Source organism: Triticum aestivum, chromosome 2A (assembly GCF_018294505.1).
Source record: "Triticum aestivum cultivar Chinese Spring chromosome 2A, IWGSC CS RefSeq v2.1, whole genome shotgun sequence".
In the NCBI taxonomy this organism is placed as follows: Eukaryota; Viridiplantae; Streptophyta; class Magnoliopsida; order Poales; family Poaceae; genus Triticum; species Triticum aestivum.
The window spans coordinates 752788217-752813109 of NC_057797.1; the positions used below are offsets into that span (position 1 = coordinate 752788217).

The 24893-nt window shown below is 39.8% G+C and overlaps 1 long non-coding RNA gene across 8 annotated transcripts; it reads left to right on the plus strand.

Annotated features, from left to right (window-relative positions):
- The first annotated feature begins 3363 nt into the window (after positions 1-3363).
- On the plus strand, positions 3364-22895 carry LOC123190895 (uncharacterized). Of its 8 annotated transcripts, none has more exons than XR_006496615.1 (12): positions 3364-3647; positions 4420-4494; positions 4583-4653; positions 4979-5055; positions 5602-19545; positions 19629-19733; positions 19840-20073; positions 20181-20415; positions 20511-20764; positions 21301-21429; positions 21600-21715; positions 22367-22895. It is a non-coding gene; the product is annotated as an uncharacterized lncRNA (long non-coding RNA). The 8 variants fall into 8 exon arrangements; XR_006496617.1 differs by lacking the exon at positions 3364-3647 and having other exon boundaries at positions 3656-4494; positions 22367-22610; positions 22678-22895; XR_006496618.1 differs by lacking the exon at positions 3364-3647 and having other exon boundaries at positions 3656-4494; positions 22367-22532; positions 22678-22895.
- Positions 22896-24893: the final 1998 nt, after the last annotated feature.

Consider the following 24893-nt stretch of genomic DNA (forward strand, 5'->3'; position numbering starts at 1 on the left):
GGGTATCGATCTTCTCGATAGCTTCCAGCTGTGCTGGATTAAGATCGCCCTCAGGCTTGCCCCTGGTGGCGTCATAGCAGCCCATGGTCTGAAACTAGTAGACTGCTCTCGTGCGCCACCTCTTATATTGCGCCCCCTTAAAGGCAGGCGGCTTCAGATGCGCAGCAAAACCACTCGGAGTAAATTGCCTATAATCAGGTTTTTGGATTGTTGGAAATATGAGCAAGTTACTACGAGATTTAATCCGAATAATTAGAAGATAAATCATGACTACAATAGCAGATATTAAACTAATCATGCAAACTAGCATAGCAGATAAACGGATCACATCTAGGGCACATACTAGAAATATGAATTCTACCACGATCTCGAACAGGAAGGATAAATCACATACGGTGCAGCGGGAGCAGCACCGCCGGCGTTGACGTTGTCGCCCATGTCGTCGAGGATGAGGTTGCCGAGGTCTGGAAGAAGTCGTCGCTACCAGCAGTCGCGCGAGTGCGCTTCCCAACAACCTGATCACCCCTCTCCCGTACAGGATCACGAGAGGCGGGGTTCCGGAGGCCTGCTGTCCCTTCTCCCCGTGCACGCCGAAAGGAGGAATGGAGAAGACTTGCTATAAACAACGTGCATAGCTCTGTCCTCGGCTCGGCTCAATCCCGCAACCCGTCGAGGCGAGGCGAGCGAGGAGGAGGAGGAGGAGCGCGCGTGTAGGTCTCCTCTTCTCATGCTCATACAAGTGGTAGAAGAGCTCACCTTATAAAGAGATGCAACTCTCTCTCAACTTCCGGGGTGGGACTAAACTTTAGCCTCACTCACTCCACTCATATGTGTGCATGAATGGATCAAGAAAATTTCAGAATTTTAGTTGGGCTTTGGACCAAAGGCCAACTAGCAAAATTCCAACAGTGACTCCCACTGCTAATCACTCGTTGCTAGCCATAGCAAAATGCACTATCCCTCAGCGACCGTTTTACTGTACGGAACCGGTCTTTTTCTCACTATTTCTTTATTTTTCATTTTTTCATTTCTTTTCCAATTTTGCATTTTTTCACCAGAGGCCAATAAATGGTCGGTCGTGTCACAACTTGCATACCGCATCGGAAAATTATCCAAATCTGACATGAATGCCTACCATGGGCATGCTCACCTGCTTGTAAAAGTTGGGGTCATTTGAATTTTGAAGTATGTTCAAAAATAGATCATGTTGTATGGAGGGTGTTTAGGTAGGTCAAAAGCCTCTGTCTAAGAGCATGTTGTTTTTCGACATCCTTGAGATGATCCCAATTTATTTTTATAGACGTCTATGAACAATTCAATGCACCATGCCAAGTTGTTTGGATTTTGGACAAGTTTTGTATTTTTTGGAGTTTTCCCGGTTAAAAACGATGATAAATGGTCGGACGTGCCGCAACGTGCAAATGGTGTCGAAATCAATTTAAACATGCATGGCGTATCATGGTTATGCCCACTTGCTTGAAAAAGGTGTGGTCATTTCAAGGATGTCCAAAAATAGACCATGTTGAATGGAGAGTGTTCAAGTAGGCCAGAAGGCCCTGTTTGAGCACACATTGTTTCTTGACATTCTTGAAATGGCCCAATTTTTTCATGGCCCTGTATGACCAATTCAAGGCACTATTGTCAAGTTTCTTTGGGTTTTCGACAAGTTTTGCATTTTCTAAAGTTTTCCCAGTGAAAAAATGCCAATAAATGGCTAGACGTGTCGCAACATGCAAATGATATCGAAATCCGTTCAAACCTGGCATTCATGCATACCATAGGCATGCCCACCTGCTTGAAAAAGTTCGAGGTTGTTCAAAAATGGACTATGTTCAACAGAGAGTGTTCGGGTAAGGCAGGAGGGTTCGTTTAGGACCACCTTGTTTCTCGACAATCCTTAAATGGCCTCAATTTTTATTTCAGAGCTTACATGACCAAGCAACTTGTATACGGTGTCGAAAGTCCTTCAAACCAGACATTGATGCTTACCAGGCATGCCCGCATGCTTGAAATGTTTGGGGTCATTTCAAGGATGTGCAAAAATAGATCATGTTCAATGGAAGATGTTTTTGCACATCCGTCAAATGATACCCAATTTTCCCCATCGTCTTTTATGAGAAATTCAAGGCAGCAAAGCCAAGTTATTTGGATTTTTGACAAGTTTTGTGTTTTCTGGAGTTTTCGGTGAAAAAGGCCAATAAATGGCTGATTGTGTGGCAATGCGCCAACAATCTCGGAAGTCTTTCAAACCTACCACGGATGCCTCATATGTTCATGCCAGACTGCCCCAAAAAGCTAGGGTCAATTATGAGTAGGGCGTTTTGGTGACCGAGCTCCATGGAGCCCTTTATTTTTGAAAAATTCAAAATTCAAACTTTTTGACTTCAAAAAATTCTGAAAATAAATATGTAACTATACACGGATGAAATGCATGTGTGTGTAAAAATTCAAGATGAAATACTTCGAAATGCGACCTATAGAAAAAAGGCAAATTTCTGGACTTTGAGGATGAATAGTAACATGTGTTAAAAGGCCTCAGATTTGTCTTTTTTGCACAGCCTTCATTTCAACGTATTTCGTCCTAAAAATTTACACACATGTGTGTTATGCCTCCATGTATATCTGTAATTTTTTTTCAGTTTTTTTTGAATTGTAAAAATATGAATTTTCATGATTTTTGTGTTTTTCAAAAACCGGCCTCCATGAAGGCCGAGCTCCAAAAGGCATTTTCGGGTCAATTATCCATAGTAAAACAAGCCATCAGTTAAGAGGAATGTGCTAGACTAGGTCGGACGGGTGCATCCATGAGCATATTGTTTTTCCTAATTCGCATGCTTCCATTATTTTGGAATTTCCTTCATTATCAATTAGCATGAACATTTTCTTATACCCTAACCATTTCTTGAAATTTGTCAACAATTTTGAAATTTGAAATTGTGTATGAAAATTTTATGAACTCGAACAATTTCTCTAATATTGTTAGCAAATTTCCAAAAATTGACGACAACTTTGAACATAAATGGCTAGCCACATACTTTTAGAAAAATTTATCAACTATTTTTGAACACACAGACATTTCTTAAATTTGTGAACAAAACACATCGAAAATGGGATCATTTTTTGAAGTTTCACAACATTTTTAAAATTCTAAACAATATATGAAATCAATATTTTTTATTATACCAAACAATTTTTCACATTTTCAAACATGTTTTGAAAAGAACAATAAAGCTTTAAAAGGAGAAAAATGAATTAACAACCGGTACCCCACTAGTAGCAGGCCGCCGCCCGGATGGATATACATGGACCAGGCCCACAGAAAATACTACCCAGTGACGGCCCAGGTTATATGTCAAGTTCGGCCCGGTACGCATCTACCCGGCGAAACGCGACGGCCGCCGAGATTCGCACCGCGCCGCCTCGCCGCCGCGTTCGACGAGGGCGCGATTCGGGGATGTTTGGGATGCGGGCCAGCGGCACGGCAACGCCGCGGGCGGTGGGGCGGACGCGCACCTCCACGACGACCCGGACGATGGCGCCGTCCCGGCGCTCCTCGACTCCCGCTTCGACGGCGACAAGTTCGACGCGCCCAAGCACTTCTCGCCCTCATCTCTCAGGGCGTCGACGTCGCCCACATCTCCACGCAGGTCCGGCTAGCGTTCCCCTCCTCTCCTCTCATCTCGTCTCGTCTGAGGCCGCGGATTCCGGCGATTGAATTGCGTGTGCTTGCTTTTCTCCCTCCTCAACCTCCCATGTGGAGGCCTGCTGTGCGGCCTTAGGTCTTGATTCTAGCTGTGAGTAATACTAGACGAACACAATCTGATTGTAGCCGTGAGTAATCCTAGTTGAACAGACATGAAGCGTTTGCATTCAGGCAAACTATTTTGTGAGGAAATCTGAAACCTACACAATGCTTCTCCAGTGAAAAACTTCCGTCTGCGTCCAGCATAGTGCACGGAGTGAAAAAATCCACAAAAGTAAATCATGTCTGTGGGTAATCCTAGTCTTATTCCTTCCTGAACAGCGTTGCTTCAGTTGATCAAGTACTTCAAAACTGGCATGTGATATCTATCATTCATAACTGTTTCTGTCTTTGCCTCATTGATCTGTCAAGCCGGTGATTCTTGATTACTTCACCAGCAAGACAATTTGTTCGAATGACTTGGTGGTGGTTTCGCCCGATGTTGGTGGCGTTGCCAGAGCACACACTTTTGCCAAAAAGCAGATGCACCTCTAACAATTGTAGACAAAAGAAGGCATGGACACAATGTTGCCGAGGCAACAAGTAGTATTATAGCTGGATTAATGGGCGCGAGTGGAAGAACGGCTTAACTTGTTTTACATTCTTGTCCACAGTGGGTATATGAGCAGCTAACTAGGATGCATAGTAAGAAAATACTCATCGAGGCTCTTTTGTAGTTGGTTACGGTTTATCCACTGCTAGTCAATCTGCTGGAAATGTATATTGCATATGGAGATGTGCTGCTTCACAAGGTGCATGCTAGTTTTATTTTTCTGTGCTTTTGTGTGATCAGCTCTGTCAGATTAAACAAGCACAACTTGTCTTGTGCATTTATTGCAGGTAATGAATCTGATTGGAGATGTTAAGAGGAAAAGTGTCTGTTGTGATGGATGATATGATTGATACAGCAGGTAAGTTATCCCATTTAAGTTGTAGGAAACATAATTCTAAGATTGACCATCTCACAGAGTGGCAGTTGAGCCATGATTTAATACAATGATTAAACGCAGAAACTAAATATTATATAGTTAGTTAATTTTATTTAATAAGGTGTGGATACAAGTCATATGACTCGCAATATAGTTTAAACTTGGAAACATGCTGAAGTGTTCCACATTCATGTTTGACAACTGGGAAAGTAAATTACAACATCTTGTTGCATACCAAAAGTAGCTTCCTTTTGACAATCTTTGCTTCTGAATGAATATCCTAATAAGACTATCACAATTAAATTAGGAACTATTGCCAAAGGAGATGAGATGCTGCATCAAGGAGCAAGAGAAGTCTATGCATGCTGTACACATGCTGTTTAGGTACACTGTTTTTTATGCCCATTCCATAATTTGTCTAGTACTAGGAAGTATGCTAGATTAACTACTAAACCTGCTTTGCTATGGGAAAGGCCCATCACCGCACTATATGCCAAGTTACAGACTTGTTCCATCGAGCTGAGAGTTTGATGGAACTAGAGTCTACACCAGTTCGTGCAAGCAATTCAGAAAGTGCGCAGTGTGCTGGTATAGTCAAACATTGTATGTCGAATCTAAACTACAAATCTGGATGGATACAATATCTTCAATAGAATTCAGTGGTGAAAATTACCAAATCGTTGATGCTATGCAAAATTTGGTTTAAACTCATTTGTGGCTTTAGATTCGCGTCATGGAAATGTGAACCCAAAGTGCAAACCTTCAATAGAGATTGGAATAATTATGCTGCCTTGCTGCAATTTCTGTTCATTAGAAAAGGCCGAGATGCAATCATTGAACTCGAATTTGAATCATATGTTTTATTCTGTTATTCTGTGTTAACATGTTTAGCTCTGATTTCTTACAAGTGTTTTCACATCCCCTTTTTAGCCCACCCGCCATCGAGAGATTATCAAGTGGTTTGTTTCAAGAAGTAATCATCACAAACACTATCCCTTCGAAGAAGCATTGAAGACTTTGCCGAGCGAGGCAAGCAACCTACTTTGATCATATTGAGCCCATATTTGCATTACACACTTAAAATTATTTTGCATGCATAAAGTATTGTTTACTAGTATTGCTATGCTAAGTAAATTAGCTGGGGTTTAGCTATGCCCTATGTGCTTGATATTGACACCCCCTTTGACATTCTTAAAACCCCTCATTTCTAACTGGAGGACCACATACCCACTGGTCACAAATAAATGTGGGTCATAGGTGCAAGTTTAATAGTGCTTAGCCATGCGAGTCATATAAATCCTAGGACTTTGGAAGAATCTTAGCACATTACCCCAATATGGGACGATGTTGAACATAGTATCTTGGTCTGTCTAGTGTACATCCCTCGCTAGGTGGATACCCTATACACTGTGACGAGAATGGACAAACATCAATCATGGGAAATTATGTACCATCAAGTGGACTCTATACTTGCATTGTACTTGAGAAAACTTTTGTTCGATTGTTCAAGTTGTATAGACCTATCACCAAGAGACCTTCAAGATGCAAAGGCTTGCATCTTCAATTGTACAAACTTCAACTTAGTCGGAGTTTCTCCTCTCTCTCAAGCTTAAGCCTTTCTCTAAACCAAACCTAACCCAAGAAACCCAGCCTAACTATCAAGGATGTGATAGCATGGACTTATGCTGATGTACTTAACTTATGGAATTGCAAGAGGACCCATTAAGCACTAACAACTTCTGATTGGAATGAAGCCCTACATGAGATTGTGATTTTGTGACTCTATCATGTTACACCCTTAAGCTCCCAATGTATGCACCAAGTTGGGTTGCCATACAAAAATGGTTTTTGTCAATTAAAAGATGAGGTAGTTTGATGGTGATGTAGAAGTGATACTGAGGAGATGGTAGTCAAAGATATACGGTGGATTATGAGATTTTAGGGCTAGTAGGTGAGCGTGGCGATTATTATATTGATGGACATATCTTTAATTAATCTTGAAACAATTTAGATTTAGTTTGGTGATTGTTATCTTGAAGCTAATTGCATGGTGGATTATGAGATTTCATGTGGATTTGTTAGGTGATTGTGATCTTGAGGAGATAGTTAAAAATGTTTGGTGCATTATGAGATTCTAGAGCTAGTAGGTGAGCATGATGATTATTATATTGTTGGATAAACATATATTTAATTAATCTGCGAACAATTTGGCTTTGGTTAGGTGATTGTGATATTTAACTAAATTTCATGGTGATTATGGGATTTTAGTCTACTACGTGAGGATGGTGATTATTATATTGTTGAATAATGAATCTTCAATTAGTATTACAAGAATGTATTTAGTTAAGTCATTATGGTTTTGACCAAATTTTATGGAGCATTATGAGATTTTAGGTGGATTTAGTTATGTGATTGTGCTCTTGAGGAGATAGTAAAAAATGTTTGGTGGATTATGAGATTTTAGGGCTAGTCGGTGAGCATGATGATTATTCTATTTGTGGATAAATATCTTTTATTAATATTGGAGCAATATAAATTTAGTTCGGTACTTGTGATTTTGAACCAAATTTCATGGAGGATTATGATATCTTAGCCTGGATTTAGTTAGGTGATTGCAATCTTGAGAAGATAGTCAAAGATGTTCGGTGGATTATGAGATTTTAAGTCTAGTATGAGCATGACTATATTATATTGGTTGATAAACATACCTTCCATTAATCTTGGAACAATTTGGATTTCGTTAGGTGATTGTCATCTTGAAGCAAATTTGATGATGTATTATGAGTTTTTGTGCCTCTACTTAGGTGATTGTGATCTTGAGGAGATAGTCAAAGATTTTTGATGGATTATGAGATTTTAGGTCTGGTATGAGCATGCCTACTATTATATTGGTGAATAAACATATTTTGAATTAATCTTGAATTAATTTGGATTTTTTATGTAATTTTGATCTTGAAGCAGATTCGACAATGGATTATGAATTTTTGATGGATTTAATTAGGTGCTTGTGATCTTGAGGAGATAGTCAAAAGTGTTCGGTGGATTATGAGATTTTATGTCTAGTACTTGGGAATGGTGATTATTTTATTGGTGGATAAGCAAATCTTCAATTAATCTTGGAACACTTTAGATTTAGTTAGGTGATTGTGATTTTGAACCAACTTTCACAATAGATTATGATATCTTAGCCTAGATTTAATTAGGTGATTGTCATCTTTAGAAGATAGTCAAATATGTTCCATGGATTATGAGATTTTAGATATAGTATGAGCATTTCTACTATTATATGAATAAATAAACATATCTTCAGTTAATCTTGGAACAATTTGGATTTATTTAGGTGATTGTCATCTTGAAGCAAATTTGATTATGGATTATGAGGTTTTGATGGATTTAGTTAGGTGATTGTGGTCTTGAAGCAAATTTGACGATGGATTATATGTTTTTGATAGATTCAATTGTGTGATTGTGATTTTGAGGAGATGTTCTAAAATGTTCGGTGGATAGTCAAATTTTAGGTCTAGTATGTGAGAATGGTGATTATATTGGTGGATAAACAAATCTTCAATTGATTTTGAAACACTATGGATTTAGTTAAGAGCGACAGCTAGATAGACAAGACTCCCAACAAGATGACGATAAAGCGTTAGATCATTAAGCTCCATTAGTAGCACGGAGGTGAACATTGAGCTCCATGGGAGTCTCAACAGTGCGCTCATCAGTAAGAGTAACAAGAGCAAGAAGATCCTGGATTATTAACTTTGAGCAAGAAGAGACCCGAAACTCAAGAAAGTAGCAAAGATGGCCAAAATCAGACATAAGAAACTCCTTACTAAGACGTGTCATCACAAAGGTAAAATAATATACCCAGGGTCTTTGCCCGTGATGATCATGTCATCAACATATAGAAGAAGACTCTTACCAAGAGCAGAAAGGTGGACAAACAACGTAGGATCATGAGTACTCGCTGAAAACCAGCAACAACCACCCCAGAGGCAAAACACTCAAACTAGGCACAAGGGGCTTGCTTAAAGACATAGAGAGAGCGATGAAGACAATGAAGCATGTCGTCCGGAGCAGAATACCCAGGTGGTGGTTGCATGTAAACCTCCTCATGCAGCTCACCATTAAGAAAGGCATTCTTAACATCAAGCCGAGACAGACCCGTGGCCAATAGAGGCCACAACAAGAAGTGTGCGAGCAGTGGTCATATGGTTTGCACGAGCAAAAAGTCTCATTGTAATCAGGACTCATAATCTGCTGAAAGCTACGAGCCACAAGACGAGCTTTGTAACGCTCAAGAACCATCAGAGCGAGTCATAACATTGTAGACCCACCAAGTGATGGGACGAACACGAGGAGGAAGAGAAACAATGTCCTACTTGCCGATGTGCTCAAGAGCAGCAATCTCCTTTGCTATTGCAAGGTGCCACTTGGTATGAACAACGTGATGATAAGAAATCGGCTCAAGAACAACAGCCCAACGCTTGGAAGACCAAGGCGGTCAACAGACGAAAGCGAACGAGGAAGCAAGTCATAAGTAGGCCGAGGCAGGGAAGATGGCACATCAGTAGACGCATCCACAACATGCGGATGATGTGTATAAAAGTGAGGAAAAGATGGAAGAATACGAGCTGAAATCATCGGGATAAACTAAGGTGATGGAGACAAGGAAGCCACTGGTGATGATGGTGTAGAATCCTGTGATAAATGAGGTGAGGAAATCATAGGAGATGATGGTGTTGGCTCTGCAATAGTCGGAGAAGCAGGAGTAGTATGACGAATGGATAAGGGCTCAACAGGAGTGATAGGAGTGTCGGGAAAATTGTGGAAAGAGTCCACTGAAAAGGTAGAGGAAGATGGACGCGGGTAGTAGGGACGAGACTCATCAAAAGTCATATCCCGAGAAATAGTCATCCTGCGACCAACATGATCCCAATAGCGATATCCCTTATGCTCATAGTGGTATTCTAAGAAGACACACACAACGGACTGAGCAGTCAGTTTGGTGCATTCACGTGGGGCAAGGACATAGCAAACACAACCAAACATTTGAAGCGTTGAATAATCAGGAAATGATCAAAGTCGTGCCACCCTGCAGAGCAGTGGATTGTCGAAGGTTGATGAGATAGATGGAAGTGGAGACAGACTTGGCCCAAAAGTGCGAGGAAAGAGAGGCAATGACCATCAACGGACGAGCCGTCCCAAGAAGGTGACGATGCTTGCACTCAGTCATGCCATTCTGAGCATGTGCACCTGGATAAGAGAACCGAATGCAAGAGTACCCTGCTCAGCAAGGATTCCACGCAACAGCTTGGGATATATACCTCCCACCATAGTCATCACAGAACACACAAATAGGCGTAGAGAACTGAGTATGAACCATGGCAGCAAAACGCTTATAGATAAGACCTCACTACGAGAAGAAATAAAGTATATCCAGGTGTGTCGAGAGAAGTCACTAGTGATGACCTCCTTTCGAGGCAAAGGGAGATGGACCCCTGACATAAGAGTGAACAAGGTGAAAAGGACGCCGAGACACTGTCTCGTTATGAGTAAGGTAATTGGACATGTTTACATAGCCAACAACCTTGACGGTTTAGAGACATCGTCGGAGACGGATCTAAGAAGGCCACGTCAAACTAAGGATGAGAGATCACAAGTGACCCAAGGCGATGATGCCACTACTGAAAATAACTGGTAGACAAGGCAATAGAGGCAGAGACTGGCGGCAGTGGCAATAGAGGGACTTGATCCTGCATCCCACGTGCCCCGATCCGGATTGGTGTTCTTCTCCTGTTTGCGGCTTGTGGTTTAGAGACATGTTTACATAGCCGACAACCTTGACGGTTTAGAGACATCGTCGGAGATGGATCCAAGAAGACCATGTCAAACTAAGGATGAGAGATCACAAGTGGCCCAAGGCGATGATGCTACTACTGAAAATAATCGGTAGACAAGGCAACAGAGGCAGAGACTGGCGGCGGTGGCAACAGAGGGACTTGATCTAGCATCCCACGTGCCTGTGCACTCTCCGTACCCTTCCGATCCGGATTGGTGTTCTTCTCCTGTTTGCAGGTTGTGGGTCACGCACTTGATTAAGCACCCCAGGTTCTCCTACTGTGCGCCCTTGGCCCCGGCTTTAGGTAGCGCCTTGTCCTCGGCTCGCCGTGCATAATCCAGGTACGCGTCGACTGTCCGAGCTCCTGCTCACCATTGGTGGTGCTCGAGCGTGTGGTTATGGTGTCGCACAACAAGGGAACACGGGATGTGGGATTGAGACAGCACCCTTAGCAACCCGCAGCAAGGCAAAGGATGCCCATCTAGACTGGCAGGGAATGAAGGTGGACACAAAGGTGGATGTTGACTTCATAGAAGTCTCAATAGTGCGCTCATCGGTAAGAGTAGCACGAGCAAGAAGATCTCAAGGAAGTACCAAAGCGAACCAAGACAAAGGTGGATTATGAGATTTTAAGTATAGTATATGAGCTTGGCTATATTATATCTTGAAGCAAATTTGGCGATGGATTATGAGTTTTTGGTGGATCTACTTAGGTGATTGTGATCTTGTGCCATAGTCAAAGATGTTCAGTGGATTATGAGATTTTAGGTCTATCATGAGCATGACTACTATTATATTAGTGGATACACATATCTTCAATTAAAATCTTGAAATAATTTGGATTTAGTTGCGTGACTTTAATCTTGAAGCAAATTTGACGATGGATTATGAGTTTTTAATAGATTTAATTAGGTGATTGTGATCTTGAGGAGATATTCTAAAATGTTTGGTGGATAATGAGATTTTAGGTCTAGTACGTGAGAATGGTGATTATTATATTGGTGGATAAACAAACCTTCAATTAATATTGGAACACTTTGGGTTTAGTTAGGTTATTGTGATTTTTAAACCAAATTTCATGATGGATTATGATATCTTAGGTGATTGTCATATTGAGAAGATAGTCAAAGATGTTCCATGGATTATGAGATTTTTGATATAGTATAAGCATGTCTACTATTATATGAATAAATAAACATATCTTCAGTTAATCTTGGAAGAATTTGGATTTATTTAGGTGATTGTCACCTTGAAGCAAAATGATGGATTATGGGATCTTGATGGATTTAGTTAGGTGATTGTGATCTTGAATAGATAGACAAAGATTCAGTGGATTTTGAGGTTTTGGGACTAATATAAGCATGACTACTACTATATTTGTTGATGAACATATTTTTAACTAATCTTGAATTTTTTGGATTTAGTTAGGGGATTATGATCTTGAAGCAAATTTGATGACGGGTTGAGTTTTTGATAGTACGTGGTTGTGACTTTGAGGCAGGGATGGCAGTTTTGCCCATGGGTATGGGTATACGTGGGTACCCTACCCCAAAACAACGGGCATGGGCAAGAGTGCAAGACTTGGCAAAATTTTGTACCCATGAGTAATGGGTATCCATACCCGCAAAATATATGGGTAGGGCATGGATATTAGATTGCGCCCATGGGTAACCCATTAGATACCCAGAAAAAAATAATAAATAAAAATAACTCCTATGACATGTGGGGCCAACATCCAACTCCTATGGCCCAACTCTCAATCCCTCATCCCCTAAACCAACCATAGCTCATAGGCTCGCAACAACCAGCTTGCACTCCTATGTCCTATGTGACTCCTCGAAATGATGAAATCTCAACTGATCACCAACGCACACTTGGCCAATTCTTGAAATAGCAATCCCCAGTTTTTGCTGCCGCCTCCCACTATGTCGGGCTTCCACCAACCGCTTATCGTACTCCCTTATGCTTAGTCAAGTGAGGATTCCATTCGAAGTAACGTAACAGGAGCACCATCTTCAAAACTTCTCGGGATCCGGAGTTTTTCGATAAAAGGTCCCATCCTTCAATATCATGATTGGGTCAACCAGGCCAGATCATAAGTGAAATAGTTTGATCGGGTCGACCAGGTCAGGCCCGATCACGAGTGAATAGAAAATCAAAAAACGTACATAGCTGTTCCAGCGGAAATACTTTGTTTAATTCTACCACTTCTACTAGGAGTAGCCTTTTTAGTGCTAGCTGAACGTAAAGTAATGGCTTTTGTGCAACGTCGAAAGGGTCCTGATGTAGTGGGATCGTTCGGATTGTTACAACCTTTAGCAGATGGTTTGAAAGAATTAGCCGCCCACCTGAGGAGGTCGCATCGGTACTGGACAGATCGCCCATTGAATTTTACACTCATTTCACTACTTAAAAACTTAAATGCTCTATGTTGTACCCATTGGGTATAGGGTATCCGATGGGTATGGGCATGGGTGTCAATTTGTGCCCATGGGTATTGAAATGGGTGGGTATAGAAAGTTTCTATGGGTATGGGTTTGGGTAGGAGGCTGTACCCACGCATACCCTACCCATTGTCATCCTTAACTTGAAAAAATTGTCGAAATGTTCGGTGGATTATGGGATTTTAGGTCTAGTACATTAGAATGGTGGTTATTTTGGTGTATAAATAGATTTTCAATTAATTTTGGAACAATTTGGATTTAGTTAAGAGATGGTCAAAGTTGTTTGGTGGATTTAGTTTGGTGATTGTGATCTTTAGGAGATTGTGAAAGATGTTCGGTGGATTATGAGATTTTAAGTCTATAATGAGCATGGCTATACTATATTGGTGGATAAACATATCTTCCGTTAATTTTAGAACAATTTGGATTTAGTTAGGTGATGGTCACCTTGATGCAAATTTGACAATGGATTATGAGTTTTTGGTGGATCTACTTATTAGGTGATTGTGATAATATGGAGATAGTCAAAGATGCTCGGTGGATTATGAAATTTTGGTTCTAGTATGAGCATGACTACTATTATATTAGTGGATAAACATATTTTCAATTAATCTAGAGATAATTTGAATTTAGGTAGGTGATTGTGATCTTAAAGCAAATTTACCAGTGGTTTTAGTTAGGCGATTGTGATCTTGAGGAGATAGTCAAATATGTTTGGTGGATTATGAGATTTTTGGTCTAGTATGAGCATGCCTAATATTATGTTGGTGGATAAACAATCATTAATTAATGTTGAAAGAACTTCGATTTAGTTAGGTGTTTATCTTGAAACAAATTTGGTGATGGTTTATGAGTTTTTACTGGATTTAGTTAGGTCACTGTGATTTTGAGGAGATAGTCAAAGATGTTCAGTGGATTATGAGATTTTAGGGTTAGTATGAGCATGACTACTTTTATGTTGGTGATAAACATATCTTCAATTAATCTTGAAACAACTTGGATTTAGTTAGGTGATTATCATTTTCAAGCAAATTTGATGATGGTTATGAGTTTTTAGTGGATTTAGTTAGGTCATTGTGGTTTTGAGAAGATAGTCAAAGATGTTCAGTGGATTATGTGTTTTTGGTGGATTTAGTTCGGTGATTGTGATCTTGAGGAAATGGTTAATGATGCTCGGTGGCTTATGAGATTTTAAGTCTAGCAGGAGCATGGCTATATTATATTGGTTGATTAACATATCTTCCGTTAATCTTGGAACAATCTGGATTTAGTTAGGTGATTGTCATCTTGTAGCAAATTTGATGATGTATTATTAGTTTTTGATGGATCCACTTAGGCGATTGTGATCTTGAGGAGATATTCAAAAGATGTTCCGTGGATTATGAGATTTTTAGGTCTAGTATGAGCATGACTACTATTATATTGGTGGATAAACATATTTTCAATTAATCTTGGAATAATTAGGATTTAGTCATGTGATTTTGATTTTGAAACAAATTTGACGATGGATTATGAGTTTTTGATGGATTTAATTAGGTGATTGTGATCTTGAGGAGAGATTGAAAAATGTTTGGTGGATTATGAGATTTTAGGTCCAGTACGTGAGAACGGTGATTATTATATTGGTGGATAAACAGATCTTCAATTAATCTTGGAGCATTTTGGATTTAGTTAGGTGATTGTGATTTTTAAACCAAATTTCATGATGGATTATGATACCTTAGCCTGGATTCAGTTAGGTGATTCTCATCACGAGAAGATAGTCAAAGTTGCTCCATGAATTATGAGATTTTAGATATAATATAAGCATGTCTACATTATATGAATAAATGAACATATCTAGTTAATCTTGGTACAATTTGGATTTATTTAGGTGATTGTCATCTTGAAGCAAATTTGATGATGGATTATGAGGTTTTGATGGATTTAGTTAGGTGATTGTGATCTCGAGTAGATAGACAAAGATGTTTGATGGATTATGAGGTTTTAGGACTAGTATGAGCATGACTACTACTATATTGGTTGATAAACATATTTTCAATTAATCTTGAATTTCTGGATTTAGTAAGGTGATTGTCATCTTGAAGCAAATTTGACGATGAGTTTTTGATGGATTCAAGTACGTGGTTGTGGTTTTGAGGAGATGGTCAAAAATGTTTGGTGGATTATGAGATTTTAGGTCTAGTATATGAGAATGGTGATTATGTTGGTGGATAAACATATTTTCAATTAATTGGAACATTTTGGATTTAGTTAAGAGATAGTCAAAGATGTGTGGTGGATTATGAGTTTTTGGTGGATTTAGTTTGATGATTATGATCTTTAGGAGATAGTTAAACATGTTCGATGGATTATGAAATTATCAGTCTAGTATGAGCATGGCTATATTATATTGGTTGATAAACACATCTTTCGTTATTCTTGGAACAATTTGGATTTAGTTAGGTGCTTGTCATCTTGAAGCAAATTTGACGATGGATTATGAGTTTTTGGTGGATCTACTTAGGTGATTCTGATCCTGAGGAGATAGTCAAAGATGTTAGGTGGATTATGAGATTTTAGGTCTAGTATGAGCATGACTACTATTATATTGGTGGATAAACATATTTTCAATTAATCTTGAAATAATTTGGATTTAGTTATGTGATTTTGATCTTGAAGCAAATTTGACGATAGATTATGAGTTTTTGATGGATTTAATTAGGCAATTGTGATCTTGAGGATGTAGTAAAAAATGTTCGGTGGATTATGAGATTTGATTATTCTGTTAGAGGATAAACAGTTTTTGAGATTTAATTTAATTATTCCTGGAACCATTTGGATTTAGTTAGGTGATTGTCATCTCAAACCCAATTTCATGGTGGATTATGAGATTTTAGATTTAATACGTGTGAATGGTGAATATTATATTGGTGGATAAACATATCTCTAGTTAATCTTGGAACACTTTGATTTAGTTAGGACATTGTGATCTTTAAGCAAATTTGTTAGTGAATTACTCCCTCCGTCCTAAAATAAATGACTTAAGTTTGTACTAACTTGGTACTAGAGGGAGTATGATATTTTAGGTGGATTTAGTTACGTGATTGTGATCTTGGGGAGATAGTTAACGATGGTCGATGGATTATGACCTTTTAGGTCTAGTGTGAGCATGACTACTATTATGTTGGTAGATAAACATATATTCAATTAATTTGGATTTAGCTAGGTGATTGATCTTGAAGCAAATTTGACGAAGGATTATAAGTTTTTGGTGGATTTAGTTAGGTGATTGTGGTCTTGAGGAGCTGTATAAAATATTTGGTGGACTATGAGATTGTAGGTCTAGCACGTGAGCAATGTGATTATTATATTAATGGATAAACAAATCTTCAATTAATCTTGGAACACTTTGGATTTATTTAGGTGATTGTGTTCGGTTGATTATGAGATTTTAGGTCTAGTACATGAGCATGGTGATCATTATATTGGTGGATATACAGATTATTCAATTAATTTTGGAACACATTAGATTTAGTTATGTGATTGTGATCGTGAAGCAGATTTATCAGTGAATTATGAGATTTTAGGTAGATTTAGTTAGGTGATTGTGATCTTGAGAAGATAGTCAAAGATGTTCGGGAGATTATGAGATCTTAGGCCTATTAGGTGAGCATGGTGATTATTATATTATCGAATAAACAAATCTTCAAGGAATTTTGCAACAATTTATATTTAGTTAGGTGCTTGTGATCTTGAACAAAAATGCACGGTGAATTACAAAATTTTACGCTGATTTAGGTAGGTGATTATAATCTTGAGAAGATGTTAGGTGGATTATGAGTTTTTAGGGTTAAAGGATGAGCATGATGATTATTATATTATTGGATAAACACATATTTAGTTAAATCTTGGAACAATTTAGAGTTTATTAGGTGATTGTGATCTTCAACTAAATTTCATGGTGGATTATAAGATTATTGGTGGATTTAGTTAGGTGAAGCACGTGAGTAATGTGATTATTATATTGATGGATAAACAAATCTTCAATTAATCTTGGAACACTTTGGATTTAGTTAGGTGATTGTGTTCGGTTGATTATGAGATTTTAGGTCTAGTACGTGAGCATGGTGATCATTATATTGGTGGATATACAGATTATTCAATTAATTTTGGAACACATTAGATTTAGTTATGTGATTGTGATCGTGAAGCAGATTTATCAGTGAATTATGAGATTTTAGGTAGATTTAGTTAGGTGATTGTGATCTTGAGAAGATAGTCAAAGATGTTCGGGAGATTATGAGATCTTAGGCCTATTAGGTGAGCATGGTGATTATTATATTATCGAATAAACAAATCTTCAAGGAATTTTGCAACAATTTATATTTAGTTAGGTGCTTGTGATCTTGAACAAAAATGCACGGTGACTTACAAAATTTTACGTTGATTTAGGTAGGTGATTATAATCTTGAGAAGATGTTAGGTGGATTATGAGTTTTTAAGGTTAAAGGATGAGCATGATGATTATTATATTATTGGATAAACACATATTTAGTTAAATCTTGGAACAATTTAGAGTTTATTAGGTGATTGTGATCTTCAACTAAATTTCATGGTGGATTATAAGATTATTGGTGGATTTAGTTAGGTGATTGTGCTATTGAGTAGACACTCAAAGATGTTTGATGGATTATGAGATTTTAGGCTAGTAAGTGAGCATGACTATTATTCTATTGGTGGATAAACAGATCTTTAACTAATCTTGGAGCAATTTTGATTTAGTTACATGATTGTGATCTTGAACCAATTTCACAATGGATTATGAGATTTTAGATGGATTTAGTTAGGTAATTGTGGTCTTGAGGAGATGGTCAAAGATGTTTGGTGTATTATGTGATTTTAGGTATAGTATGGGCATGCCTACTTTTATATTGGTGGATTAACATATATTCAATTAATCTTGGAAGAATTTGGATTTACTTATGTGATTGTGATCTTGAAGCAAATTTGACGATGGATTACGAGTTTTTGGTGGATTTAGTTTGTCGATTGTCATCTTGAGGAGATAGTTAAAGATCTTCGATGGATTATGAGATTTTAAGTCTAGTATGAGCATGGCTATATTATATTGGTGGATAAACATATATTTTGCTAATCTTGAAACAATTTGGATTCAGTTAGGTGATTGTCATCTTGAAGCAAATTTGACGTTGGATTATGAGTTTTTGGTGGATCTACTTAAGTGATTGTGATTTTGAGGAGATAGTCAAAGATGTTCGGTGGATTATGAGATTTTAGGTCTAGTATGAGCATGACTATTATTATATTGGTGGATAAACATATTTTTAATTAATCTTGAAATAATTTGGATTTAGTTAGGTGATTTTGATCTTGAAGCAAAGTTTATGATGGATTATGAGTTTTTGATCGATTTAATTAGTTGATTGTGATCTTGAGGAGATAGTAAAAAATGTTTGGTGGATTGTGAGATTTGATTATTTTATTAGTGGATAAACAGATTTTTAATTATTTTTGAGGAATTTGGATTTAGTTAGGTGATTATGATCTTGAACCCAATTTTACGATGGATTATGAGATTTTAGCTGGATCAGTTAGGTGATTGTGGGCTTGAGGAGATAGTCAAAGATGTTTGGTGGAGTATGAGATTTTAGGTCTACACCTAGTTTCAATGGATATGCTGCCGACCTTCGGCACGGCTGGTTTCGAATGCGCCGAGGGCTTGGAGTATCACAACAGATTCTTGTACATTCTTACTACAGATACGATTAACATGAGAGATAAACCAACTCCGAATCTGAAGAGCAATGGATGTCGAATCATCAACTAGCTCCGGCCTGTAGCTTGTTCAGCACCATAAGACAATCTGAAGCCAGAATCATCACTCGCCAGTAGCCTTCTGGTAGAGCAAAATGCAAAGTCAGAGGGCATCAAGCAAAACAAGGCCCGGAGTATATACTGCAGCATCCTAGTGAGGCATGACGCTGCTGGAAGGTCCTGTATTGAGAACACGATACAACATTATGTGAAGTCCAAGGCTGATTGGTGGACAAATGTCGTGAGCATATCCGGCGTGGTGCTACAGTTGACAAGACTGTCTGCCGCCAAAATCTTGGAAGGTTAACTCATTTGTGGCTGAAGGCAGAACAAGTGAGACAACACAACTACTTGAAAGATGGGTCATATGTGACACCTGAAGAAGCAGGTTCTGTTTATCCAACTATTTCCCGTGCACATCTTTGGCACAAGGTCCATGAAAATGTTGCTATGAATCTTTGACAAGTTCTGGTTCAGGAGGATGTGCTGGAGATTGAGACAGTACAGAAGGAGACAATACATCCAAGGAAGAGTTGCAAGATGAACAGTTCATGTGCAGATGTTGTTTTTGCTGCACATAGGGGCAGATGTCCAAACCAAGCTTAGTTTCTGAGTCAAAGGATGTCTTCGATCAGAAAGCCAGTAACAAGCACTGGATTCATGTGCAACCAAGATGGGGAGATTACGATTCACACGACATAGAATGTTACGCAAGAGCAAAATTTATGGACTACATGACAGATAATTTGTCCATCTACCGTTCTCCGACTGGTATGATTTCGAGTGTCCATCGACTGCCAATTTCTTGCCTTGCCGAGTCTTCTGTGCTTAATGTTGATTAATATTTCTTGCAGGGGTGATGATTGGACTTGATCTAGCTTATAATTTGCACTCTGCTTTTGGTAATTGGTTCCCCGGGTTAAAGCCCCTCCTTCAGCAAGCAATGAACAAGATCGATGGTAATAACCATGCTAACTGTAACAAATCTAGATATCTCTGTTGTAGTAAAAAAATGTCTTATTTAATACAGTAAATGACATGCTAGTTTATTTTCTCTTTTGACAGTAAAATCATGTTCTGTATGTGCTGAGGGAGAGAATAGGAAAGGGTCTTGAGTTGTATTCACAGAACTACGGCACGGAGAGATATTCAGCAATCAAATCATATGGTTTGTGGATGACACAGATGTCTATCGAGGAGTTACCATTCACAAAACCGAGGGTAACCTGACGGCCAAACCAATCAATGGTGCTATCTTTATTTTCAATCCAAGAACTGGTGAACCAACTATTTCTGAAGGTTTGTTCCCTTTGTTTTGCTTTTAGCTCTAGTTTTCTTGCAATTATGACATACTGCGCAGTATCACAACTTGGAAGACTTGAATGAAAATGCATTATAATCTGCAGGTCATCCACACAAGTGTATGGGCAGGAAAAAACCGTCTAGGGCAGGACAAAGCTAATTATTGTGGCAAGGAAGGGTATGTTGGATCCCTTGGAAGTCAAAGCAAATTATTGTGACAAGGAAGGGTATGAGCAAGCAGCATTTGCATCGAAGACAGATTTGCGTGTCAGGGCCATCTCTGCTATGAACCTGTATCTCCGGGTCAACCACATTTATGTTAACTCGGATGATATAAAGGTCAGAGGAGCAATTTATGTTCTTCGATTTACCCATAAAATCGCCAAATAACAATGGTCAAATGGCTACTGACTGTGTGTATATTCTGTCTACAGGGGACTGGCTATACTTACATCACGCCAAAGAATATATTGAAGAATTTGATATGCATAGCAGATCTACGGACACAGGTTGCAGGTTTCCTGTATGGGCTGAGTCCACAGGATAATCCTCAAGTCAAGGAGATGAGATTATCCATTCCGCCACAGCATGGAAGTCACCAAATGGTGAATTTGCTAGCGAATCTCCCAGAGCACGAGTTCCTTGCTGACTTGGAGCCATTGGGAGCCAGCCGAATGAAGCTCCTCAGGTTTGTCTCGTACCATTTATATCTTCAAATGTAACCTTGTGATTCTTATCCAAAATTAAAATTAAGTACTCCCTCCAATCCATATTAATTGTCGCCGATTTAGTTCAAATGTCCAAGGAGTAGCTGAATTTGAGTGCACAATTCTGTAATTCCTGATCAAGCAGATTTATACCTTTCCCTGAGTGGCTAATTGTCTCTCCTTGGACATTTGAATTCTGATGAATGTGAATATTAAAATGCATGTTATAAAAAAATTAATCTTTCCAACTCACACTGCACTGTACATACAAATTTATTATTGTTGGTTCTTTTGTTTCTTGCACATTTTACAAGTAATTATTTCTTTGCCTGGGATAGTTTCAGTGCCGAATTGTTGGTTCTGTTGTTTTTGGCACATTCTGGTAGTATAGTCCATTTTTGCCTGTGAGCCAGTGTCTGTACTGAACCGTATTCTGTAGTTTCTTGCACATTCTGTTGTTTCTTTCTTGCACACAGAGTCTCATATACTGAACTGTTCGTTCTGTTGTTCCTTGCAGGATTTGGCATGACATGCTAGAATTTTGGAGAAGAACAAGGCGTGGCATGGTGAAAAGTGCATCATTTTGACCCGCCGGTGAACATCGTGGTCAGTGGTTATGTTTGCGAGAAGAAAAAAACCTATCGTGGTCAGTGGTCATCACATCGTCAAGTGGATGTTTTCTTGGTGTTATCATCCTTGTCTCGTTGATTCTTTATGATTTGAGCTTCTTTGTTGAAGCTTAATGTGTTATTTTCATCTGGTTGCTCCTCTTCTTAAGATTGGAGCACTGATCTTATGCACAACCCTTCACGACAGTTCCGAGCCTCGTTGCGTGCGCACGTCCCATGGAAACCGACACCTGACAGCAATAGCAGTGGATGTTTCTTCTTCCTTGTGACTAGAGTTGTTTTGACAGTAACTTGGATTATGAGGTAATGAAGATTGTTTCACATTACTATATATCTTGTGGATACTTTAATCGCCTCAAAGCATTGGTTTGTCGATATATTACTGTTAGGCATGCAAATGTACCAGATTAAGTAAGGGAAAGGAAGGCAACTTACCTCAAAATTATGCTGAAAAATCTGTTTTGGTCCCAAGCAAAACGTTGTAAAAAAATGCAGTAGCAGTTGCGGGCATGTCAAACAAGTGATTTGATTTGATTTGCAGCAAAGGACTGAAAGGAATTTTTCCTTGAGAACTTGGAATAGTGATGGTAACTGAGAATTATATCACGCTAAAAAACTAAGAATTATATCAGTAATTGTAACTGTCCTGGGATGATAAGCAGTTGCACTGTCGCCTCAGCTATTGTTTTTGTTTCCGTGGAGCATTTTAATATTCACATTCACATTCAGAATTCAGATATAAAATTATGCTGCAGAGACTGTATTCTCAGTTTCTGAATGCAAGCAGTGTAGCTAGCCCACCGAAATCTAGAGGCAGCCAATCTGCTACTTTTACAATTTGTGTCTATTAATAGTTTATGTTATTATGTGACCTGATTTCATGGAGGGAACGAGGATTGCTTTATTTCCTAACAAATAGTAACAATTACAGTGAGCTTTTTGTGTGTTGTCCAGGCACAGGCATCATTAGGCCAGCAGTCTGAAGGTAGAGGAAGGTGCATAGCAGCACATGATCCGTCCTGTACCAGCAATGGAGAGGAAATCTATAGCAATGGAAGAGAGGAGATTTAGTGTACTACCATCCATCCATGGGATCCATCCAATGCTACCATTGTGTTGTGTAATGAGTCAATATTTCAGTATCATCCTCACACACAAAAAGATGCTTCAGCATTATATTACGTTGTAATAGATGAATGTACGTTTAGTAGTAGGCATCGCACTAAACCCACATATCCCACTTAATAATATGTTGGTTTTGACAGGCATCCCATGCCAGAGACCTGACATCGCCTGAGAGGCGGCGAGCGGAGAAGGCTGCGAAGGGGCTAGGGACGGTCATGTACCTCAGCTGATGGGGCCCAAATTAGGAGCACTAGTAGCTGGGGTGTTGAGTTCATTGCAGCTTATGCTTATGTTATGTGACAATCCCCACATGATCGGTTGTAAACATACCATGATGAAAATTTCGGCTATGAGTTTACATCACCCTCCTTGTTCATTTGCTTATGTGACTAGTTTCCGGGCAAAAGGCCAAAGGCCACAATCTTTATCAAGAGAGGAAGAAAGTTGAGAGTTACAGAGAGAGAGAGAGAGAGTAACTCAGCAAAGCAAGCAGAGAGGCATACAGAGAAAACAGAGCAGCTTCGGCTACGTGCACAAAAAGGATGGAGCAGGGGGGAAACAGAAAAGGAGTTTGATCTCAGTGACACACCCGGCTGCCCTCCAACATCTCACTCACATCTTCTCTGATCATTCCGAACACCTCCAGGTCGCTGCAAATGGCGGCCGTTAGAGATGTCGGTGTTGTGTTCCTTCCAGCCAAATTCTTCTTTTCTGATTACTATTTTCATGGAGTCGACCTGCTGGATCTGTATCTGTGGCTCGAGTCGGCCGGCTGTGCATGCGATGAGATCGTTGGTGGCGAACCTGTTATGAATTTCGTTGATCTGCACTCTGCTGAATGGGCGGCACGATACCAAGTTCAACTAAAAGCTTGATCAGAGGGATGTCGTTTACTAAGACAACATTCATAAGTTAAGTATAGACGTTTTTTTTCTGATCAAAGTGATGACAGAGTGGGACACAGAGTGGAACGCTGACACGAAGAAGCAGACCGTCATGGCCGGCTGGTATCGTGGAAACCATGGCCTACGGATCTGGTTTCCCTGCCCGTCCGCGTCTGCCAGAAGGTGTAGTTAGCCTTCCCAAAACAGAGAGAAGATTGTTAGTGTTTAATCATCAGTTGCCGATCCCAAAACAGGGAGAAGATTCGGGCTGGACTGAATGAACAACTCTAGGTTGGCAGATCTGCATGATGCAGAGACTATTCCCAGCAAGTGGATAACACACTGGCTTCCGCACAGTGACAAGCTGGCAGCAGCGCATAACTTGTTGCACGCCGCAATTCACAGCCTCGGCTGGCGTCCGACAGCAACCTGAGGCGCCAAGCTAGCTAGGCACCCGGTTTCCGCCCACGAGGCCACGACTAGTCCACAAACCACGCGCGCGCTCGTACGTACGTACGAGGCAGCTTGCTAGCGACGGCCGGTTACCCATGCCAACATCGGCATCTCCCTGGTGATCTCCTATGAAACTACCGTGAGGTGCACCACCATTTGGCAAGCAGCCGAGCAAACTTACACACACAGCAACGAACGAAACACTCACTCGAGCTCGGCTATACCTGGAATCGTGCAATTAGTCAGATGGCGAGCGGCAACGGGAAGGTTACGTTCTCGTCCTGGGCGGCGGCGATGAGCGTGGGTGTGGGCACGGTGGAGGCGCTCAAGGAGCGGCACGCACTCCCGTGCGTCCAACAGCGCTTCGGTAGTAATGCGGCCGCCGGGAACGGCGCCTGCACCAAGGGCAAGGTGCCGCTCGCTGCCGGTGGGGCGGCGGCGAGGAGGAAGGCGAGGCAGGAGCAGGAGGAGGAGCTCCGGACTATGATGTACCTCAGCAACTGGGGACCCAACAACTAACTAGCTAGCTGACTAGTCATCAGTTACAGTCCTCTAGATCTTAGAAGATGGCCAGATTGGTTTGCGCTAGCCGCACCAGTTGGTGTGGCTGGATGATGTGAGCTCAGCTCAGTATGCACGCTCACTCTCGAGCTCGTGTAAGACACGGTACTTCACGACAGCGGCGTTTTGGCATATGGGAGCGCGCACTCCTGTTTTTAAAATGTGTGTTAAGCATATTTTGAAATGTCAAAAAATTCCAAACAAAAAACTTGACGTGTACATCTGAATATTATACATGCTCACAAAGTCGTTTCGCGAAAAACAAACAAATTATGTGTCGCGTTTGAAAAAGACAAAAATCCAGTGTTAAAAAATGCATTTCACAAGACATCCTTTAGCCTTTCTTACACAAGCCATAAAAAATGTCGGTTTTGTCCGAAACTTGACGTGCACACATAAAATGTCGAGATGTATGTGTCAAATTTTTGTTTGAAATTTTTTCACACTTTGAAATATTT